Source organism: Marmota monax, unplaced genomic scaffold (genome assembly GCF_021218885.2).
Source record: "Marmota monax isolate L192 unplaced genomic scaffold, Marmota_monax_Labrador192_F-V1.1 WCK01_AAM20220418_F8-fsc00337, whole genome shotgun sequence".
Taxonomy (NCBI): domain Eukaryota; kingdom Metazoa; phylum Chordata; class Mammalia; order Rodentia; family Sciuridae; genus Marmota; species Marmota monax.
Window position 1 is genome coordinate 1,023,002 of NW_026691996.1, and position 8,680 is coordinate 1,031,681.

The following is an 8,680-nucleotide window of genomic DNA, read 5'->3' on the forward strand; positions in this document are numbered from 1 at the left end:
ATTACTTTACGCACTCTAAGCTGTCCATAAGTAGCCTTAAAAAATTGCTAGTAGCCTATAGTTAAACATTGTTGTTATATATAAGTATATATACTCATACACATATATATTTGTGGTTTTGGTCTTTCATGAAAACATCATCTTATATTCAGTATCCTACCCCTTTTTTGTTCATTTAACAATACCATAGCTCTCATATCATGTCATATCCATATGAGTTTTTCCTCACTTGTATTTACAGTTTGCTAGTGCTATTTTTGATGGGTATAGCAGACCCTAATTTATTCATCCATTCCCTCTACATGAATACTTGGTGTTATTTCTTCATTTTGCTATTGTTACTAATGCCACAGTGAGTACCCTGTTTATAAATACATTTGTAGTTTTTTTTTCCTAGTATGATTTTGAGTAGGATTCTCAGAAAGAGGATGGTAGAGTCAATTGGTACTCGCATATACAATTTTGTTAGATATTTTAAGATTCTCTTCCTTGGGAATTGTGTCATGTGCATACTTTCCAGCAAAGTACGAGTAAACCTTTTCCCAGATATTGTCTCAATAGCAGCACATGTTGTCACCTAAGTAGAAATTTGGTGATCTGATGGGTCAGAAATATTATCTCTGTGAGTTTTTATTTGGCTCTTTTCTACCCTGATTAAGAATGACCTTGAATACCTTTTAACCTATAAGGGGCAGTTGCATGTCCTCTTTCTGGAAAAAAAAAAGTCCATAAATTTTATGGAACAGGACTTTAGTAGAGGAAAAGAGGTAAATTTGAGGGTATGGTGCCTTCCAATTTCCAACTGGTACCCCTCTTCTCAGCCATTTAAATAAAATAAAAAGAGAAATAAGGGGCCTTCACTTCAGAGTGGAAGTTACAAATTCACTTTGTTACAAATTCACTGTTACAAATTCACCTCTAGTCCAGGCAACAGATGGAGGTCAGCACATCCCTGGAGGGAGTCATGCTTAAAGAACAACACCCCTGGGTGAAATTGCCAACTTTTTCTTGCTTTTACCTCCTAATTACTCTTTGTCATAGAACATAGTATCCCTATGCAGGCTAGATCCTTTAAGTTCATAGAATCTAATACTTATATTTTGTGGCTAAATCAGAGTCTAGCTCAGGCTCTTGTTCTCATGATCAGCTTCTTGTCTCTGATACCCTTAGTGTCAGCGCTTCCCCTCTTCTTCATAACAGGTTCACTGATAATAATACCAGTGTTGCTTAGTTCCCTATGGGGTCATAAGAAATAGGAAACATCAATTTATCTCTTTACTAAGATGGTGATATTTCTCTTCCATGCTCTGTTACAAGTTCACACCTTTTAATGCATATGAGCCAATAAGTGTGCCATTTCCCCCAATCCTAAAGGCTTAGACTTTCCTGCAGTCTCCCTGTATTTGTCTTATGATATAATTTGCCCTTTATTCAAGAAGAATAGATCAATGAAATCTGCTTGTAGCTTCTCAATGCATTGATTATCACATGCTATTAAATGCCAGGAATAATGAAGAACATCTCACCTTCTTTCAGCTTTATAAACATAATGAATAAATGCTACTTAAGCAAATCAGAGAAGCAACATACTTGGATGTAGTCATTGCAGTCTAGGAAATTATGACCTACTTGGGAAGGTAAAGTATTTAAAGGAATTTTTGCAATGCAATGCAGAGAGTGATCACTGTTATAAATGCTGCCAAGTTAATAGAGAGAAATGCAGAGCAACATAAAGGTCTACCAAATAAAGTATGTAGGCTAAGGAGGAAATTTCTTGTATTGCAAATGCATCTGCATGACTTATTTCATTGGTGTGAGACTTAGTTGCTCATCTACAAGTGGATATTAAACAGTATTCACTTCACAGTGTTCTCTGAGGCATCAATAAGAAGAGCGTATAAGCGCTTTGTAGCGAAAGCTCAATAAATGTTAGCCAGAACTATTAAGGTGGCTTAGAGAAGTTAAAAAAAAAAAATGTAGGAGGAGGGGGCCTGAGAAAAATGGTTGGGCTCAGTCATTAGCAAGTCTCAGGTGACTTTCTAAAGGGCAGTTTCCACCAACTGGAAAGGCAGGAAGGCAGAGTGCACCAGGTTCAGGGGGTAAATAGGCAATAAATGCTTGCCACAGAGAAATCAATAGAAGCAGAAATCAATAGAGCCAAGGAAGTTCATCCATTTGAGGCATTGGAGAGTGAAAATAAAATAATAAAGTAAAATGATAAAACAGGTTTCCTCTCTTTTATGGAAAGAGTGATGCTGGGCAGCAGAAAGCATTTGACAGGGTGAGAGTGTTCATGCCACAAGATCCCCAAGTGGGGAAGGGAAAGAGGCCCATGCTTAAGAGCACACCGTCAGATTTATATCCTGAGGATCAAGGGCATTTTCTTAAGAGACAAAGTAGCTTTACACTATATATAAAGCTAAAGGACCACAGAGGATAGGTGACCCTGACTAAAGGTTGTACCAAGCTGTGACATTAATGAATTAAGTCGTAGGACCTTAAAATGTGTTTAGCCGTCATTTGAACAAATGGTCTTAAGTACAGATTAGTCCCCATGTCGTCTGCAGCAGGGAATGTAACTGGCATCACTGTGAGCCTCAGGGATTTCAGTAGAGAAGATCTAAGTATGGCAAGTATCAAATATGACTATTTTGCCAATATAGACACATTCAGGCAATAGGGAAATAATCTGTTCTGTTTCTGGCTTCCTTACAAAAAATGACCTAGAATATAAAGTTTTATGTTTTCTCTTCAGATACATTTTCCCATTCTTATAAAGAGTTTGAGAGGCTTGGATTATCATTTTCTTTAATGTCAAAGTCTATTTTATAAGCAATTATAAAATACATTAGGAAGCAGATGTCCATTCTTTCAGGCTGTTGTGATAAGTCAAAACAAATCTATCATAACAATTGTATTAAACTGTATAATCTGCTCAGTGAAGCAAGTAAAACATAATGAACACAAACAATATCCAGAGGGTCATGATTACAGTAGTTATGAGAGAGCTGTAACAGTCCAGAATGGCTAAAAATGTGAGGTCCTTGGAAAAAGATCAGAGATAAAATTCCAGTTTATCACTGGGGAGTTTTCTTAACTTTTTCTGAGTCTCAGTTTCATCATCTCTAAAATGGAAATGATAATCCATGACCTCCAGTACTGTGAGATAATAAAGAAGATGAGTAAAAAGTACATAGCACATTACTTCTTAAGAGAACAGCTCTACAATTCCTACTTTCACCATTTCTACTGTTTATTTACCAATTCTTTACATTTTAATCCAAACTGTCTGAGGATATAAATTTCACAAAATGTCATCCAAAGCCACGTTTGGAAAATGCCATAGGATGATAGATCATTGAAGATAGAGACACCGCCTGCCTGCTCTGGTATGGACGACTGTTTCTTTGGTTAAACACTAGATGTTCTGATTAGAGTAGCTGGTTTACATATTTTAAGTGTGTGTGTGTTTGTGTGCATCAAGGTTTTAAAGACACATCATTCCCAGGGAGCTGACTAAAGAAAGGGAGATTGACATCTTCCACATTATTCACATACTGGAATTATTCAGTTAGGGGAATGGCTTGGAAATTCACATGTCTGACAGTGTTAATCCCCCTTTCTCCTCTCTGAGCATGTGCATTTGGACTGGATGTAATCATGAGAAAATACCCATCTTAGTTGCTGTGGCTGGTCAAAAACAAACAAGTTTACAAACACCTAGCAACTGAACTCAAATCCAGAAGGTCATTTTGTGCATATCCCTGCTTTCAAAATCATATTTCAGTTGTTGTAGACGTGTACATCTGTGGAAAACTTAGGGGGAAAAAAAAAGAAAGAAAAGAAAAAACCACCACCACCAAAAAACCCCCCAAACCAAAAAAAAAAAAATATATATATATATATATAAGATATAAAATTTCTTGTAAGCCTCTTTTGAAGTCTGCCTGAATGTGTAATCTGGGTCCCTTATGTTGTAATTGAAGCCTACCACTTAAATGTTTTTTTCTCCCACTTCCTAAGATGGCTTTGCTAAATTTCCCTGCCTCCCAGAGAAGATCTTTGCCTTAAAAATCTCATCTGCCAAATGACATTCCTGTGGAGATATACTGCCAAGCCAGGAACAAAAAATAGTAAACATTAGAGACTTTTTGTTGTTGTTGTTACTGATGAAGCCCCAGAAGCAACAATATTATCTCAAAGTCTGTAACACAAGCAAATTAATCTGATTTGCATGTCATTTGAACAGAGGATGGGTTTGGATAGCTCTGTATCATCTCAAGTAAAAACTAGATTAGCAGTGTCGTTTAATGTAGGCCAATAAAAGAGAGAGAAGGTATGTTTAAATAATTTTAAATTTAAAACAGTGAAAGAAATGGAAATGTACAGATCTCTCTTTAAATAAAAAGTAGCTGATATTCTATCACAATGCTATAATACATTATAAAGGTATATAGCCTAACTTAGTAAGATAATAGGGGTTGAGAGTGGATTTTTTTTCCTGGAACAGAATATAAATTGGGATCTTAAACACTGTAATGGATCTATAACAGCCATGAAAATAGTTATTGGTCACTGTACGTAAAGCTTCAGATAAATGAAGGAGATGAATGACTGATAAAGCCCCTACCCATTTCACCTTGTGCCATGCTTTCTCCATGTTTAACTAAAATAGGGCCCTTTGGGAAATATTGTTTGGTCAAGGACACATTTTGGAGTTGATCATGCCATTATCAGTGTTATAACTTAAGAAAGCGGGATGACTCTTGCATGGATATTTTATATAAACACAGGAAAACCCCAGCTTCATTTCACTTCATTTATCTGAGGAATGCTTCATGTTCCATCCAGTTTCAAACTGGGCATTTATTTTTTCCAGTTTTAAACATCTTTCCAAAAGATCACATTTTACTCTATTCAGGATTGATTGCCACCATCAACACCTCAATTTCTTTCCCCCAAAATAAAAGATGCAATATGCAAAGTAAATTGTTTTCTTCCTTGGCACCAAATTAAATTTAATACAAAAAACACCTTTCTCAGGATCCCCTGTGTGACTGTTCTAAGAGAATTTAGGAGGGTGAAGTCATGCTCCCTGTGATGACCTACCTCACAAGTCAGGCAGGGTCATTCTGCTTCATTTCATTATTAAATGCTATTGTGAAGCTCTTCCCAGTTTGAGGAGAGGGATACTAGACTTCACTTTTCAACAGAGGCGTGACAGTATCACACTGTAAGGGATGCATGTGAGATGAGATAGATATAGGTCAGCCTTTAGAAAAAGACACCTGCCACCCTAGGGTTCCTACCTTGTTGGGTAGGATGTAAGCTAAAGTTAAGCCTTACTTTGCTTATTGGGTGTCACCTGTGTGTGGTGAATAACCTTCAAAATCATACAAGGAGATCTTATGTAAGGGTCCAAAAGATCTTTGACAACTTATGTTCCCCTATAAGTATTGACTCAGAAAAGTGACTTAAATTCTCCACTTCTAAATTTCCATAGAAAATTGTAGTGAAGATAAAATCAGGGAATATACTTAATATAAATAGCTCAATGCTCACTATATGTTTCCTCTTAATATTTTTTGTTTTATTTTGTTGTTTGGTGCTGGGGATTAAACCCAGGGCAGGGATCAAGTGAAGAGCACGCTTTACCCGTGAGCTATACCCTCAGCCCTCTTAACTTGCATGGACAAATTCACTAGGTTTAGTAACATAAATTTGCATCTTTGAAGATACAAATATTAATATTAACAACTGCAGATGATTCAACCCAATATATTTTTAATGGAAAAATTGGTGCAAAATATTGTATTCTGTTAAATCATACATAGAAAATGTGTATTGACCTATTTATGACTTGAAATACAGATTGCTTTATACTCAATACAAGGAAAAAAAAACCTGTATTGGAATATTGGCACATTTGCCTTTTTTCTATTTGCCTTTAGTTACTCAAATTGATTCTTAGTATAGGCTGATCCATAAGCCAGAAGCATATGATAATCTCTTTTATTATTATCATGTTTTTAATTGGATTACGATTTATAGTTTGTATGTTGGCTGAATAAAGGGAATTCAAAAATTTGCTACTTTATTTTCTCTTCGAACTTCAGATGTTTCTGAGCAGTTTATTCTTTTATTTTATTAAGTTCATACCTTGCCTGCATTCTTTTGAGATCTATTCTTTGTGTCTAAATGACCAATTGTTACCTCAGTTTCTCCCCATGGGCATCAAGATTTGAACTCATACCTTCAGCAGTGACAGATTAGCCTATTAATCCAGTGTACTTCCTTGGCCCTCTGCCCAGGTTCGCACATTCAAAGTGATTCACAATATTGAAATTTTCTGCATTATTCAGCACTGGTGATCCATCATCTGAGCAAATTATATCTCTAGCCTCCTATCAGTCCAAATGGGTTTCGATAATGAGCCTTCCTCAGAAGCTTCAGTCATCTCAAAACCATGTTAAAGAGAAGTACATAATTCACAAAGTCATATTGGAAACATATTATAAAGGCAGGAAGGGTCTCCTCCTGAAAATTTTTTAAAAGCTGAGAGAAAGAAATAAAATATTGTCTATTAATTTACTTCTTATATTGTCTGTTGGTTTACTTCTTAAAGAACAAGTAAAAATATGAACATACGGAAAAAAAGGAGAATTTTAAATTTTATCCTGACTTGATGCTTCAGCATCTTTCTATTTTATACTAAAATATTAACTACTTAAAGGGTTATCTTTTATTGTTACATTGATATGGTGACCCATCATCAATGAGAAAGAGAAAATGCCAAAATAACAACATGGGTGCATTCAGAGAAAAACACATCTAACCTGAAAGATCAGAGTCTAACACAGCAAGCTCTTGGGGAGGTTTTTCACACTGTCTTGCTTTTTCAGTAATTACATTTTTTTTATTAATCTGAACACTAATTATTTTTGTCAATGATATTTGGAGTGAACATGCATTCTAGTTTTCCTCAAGTGTTCTGGATTATAGCAGTTATCCAAGCAGCCAATCTGGTTCTTTTTCCCTTTATTCCTCAAGATTATTCTAGTGTCTATCACATACAATAATATGTAAAAAGAACCTTTTCTGAAATATTCAGTGTTTACATCATCTCTCCAATAACTGCAGCAAGCAGATTCCAATCTCTTCTTGAATATTGGCAGTCTATGGATACCCCTCTGGAATTCTCCTAGGCAAAGCTGTTAGTATGGTCTGTCTTGTACTGTGAAGAAAACTATCTCCCTGTGACTTCTGTGATTATACAAATTCTACATTCTTCTTTCTTCCTGCAAGGTGGTCCTTGAAAATTTCAAATACTTGGAAGTTTCAAATAAAGAGTTATAGAACTCTTTATTACTTTTTGTCATAATTCTATGTTTTGTCAGTGCCTCTACATAAGATTTGGTTTGTTGATGCTTCACATGTGGTACTCAGATATATAAAATTTTATGATGCTTAGGTAACATATTATTTCTTCCCTCCAGGTAGTGAAGTCTGTGAGATACATTAAAAGAGTTAGTAGATAACACTAATTTCATACTTAATTGTATTCTAACCTCCATGCTAAAATTTCATAATAATTATTAGTCAACACTAATTCTAAGAGATAAATGCTCAGGGAAATTAGGCAAAATGCCAAAGTGTACTTATATAAGAAGTTAGGTATACAGGGCTTAATCTAGTTCTGCCTGATTCTAAAGCTTGACACTTAACCATCCTACATGTATTTCCCTGCTTTTCTCAAACTGAACATATTTCCAATAGGTGCCTTAGTAGTATTAGAAGTATTGAAGTTTGCTTTTTAAAATTTTGTTGGGTAAAGAGCCCCCACAGATGTAGATTTTTTCCTCCTACGGGTTGGATGGCCTCTGCATCTTTTCCTCATCTGTATGTACATTCGCTTTATGTGCACCAAGCTTTCCACCTCCCTCATGAACGTATGCAGCTGCACAGGACTTGAGAAAGGGCTCAAAGGCAGGTCACTGGATATTTCCCCACAAATTGGTGTTGTAGACACTTTCGAATATATGCTAGTTTGTATTTAATCCAATGATTGTGCTGTTATTTACCTTTCCTTTCTTTTAACAATATTATTTTTAAAAACTTTAATAGAGTACTCATGCATTGTTTCTTCTGAATTTTGATGATTGGAATAAAAATGCTTATGTTCACTTTCCATTCATTCATTTACTTCTGGTTCAAAACAAGCAAGCAAGCAAGCAAACAAACAAACAAACCAGGACACCTAGGAACAAATCATTTGCCACTCTTACTTAGTGAAAAGAGAGGATTGGCTTTCTCTGTGTCTCACTGGCTACGCATCAATGGACAAGTTATTTTAATCTTCCTAATCTCAGATTTCATGTATAATGAAGGAAATTTATGTGGCTCAAATTTTGGAGCTAGGGAAGAAGTAAAGAAAGACAGATGGCAAGGTGTTGCTCTCTGGTATGATCAGGAATCTAGCATGTCATTGAATATTTTGAGGAAATAATTTGTCACATGTGACGGATATTTTTCAAAGTTAACTCTATGCCAGTGGTTCTCAAACTTCAACACACACCAGGATTATCTGGCCTGTAGAACCATATGACTGGTTCCTGTCCCCTAGAGTTTTTGATTCAGCATGTCTGATATTTGGTCTATGAATTTGCATTTCTAACAAGTT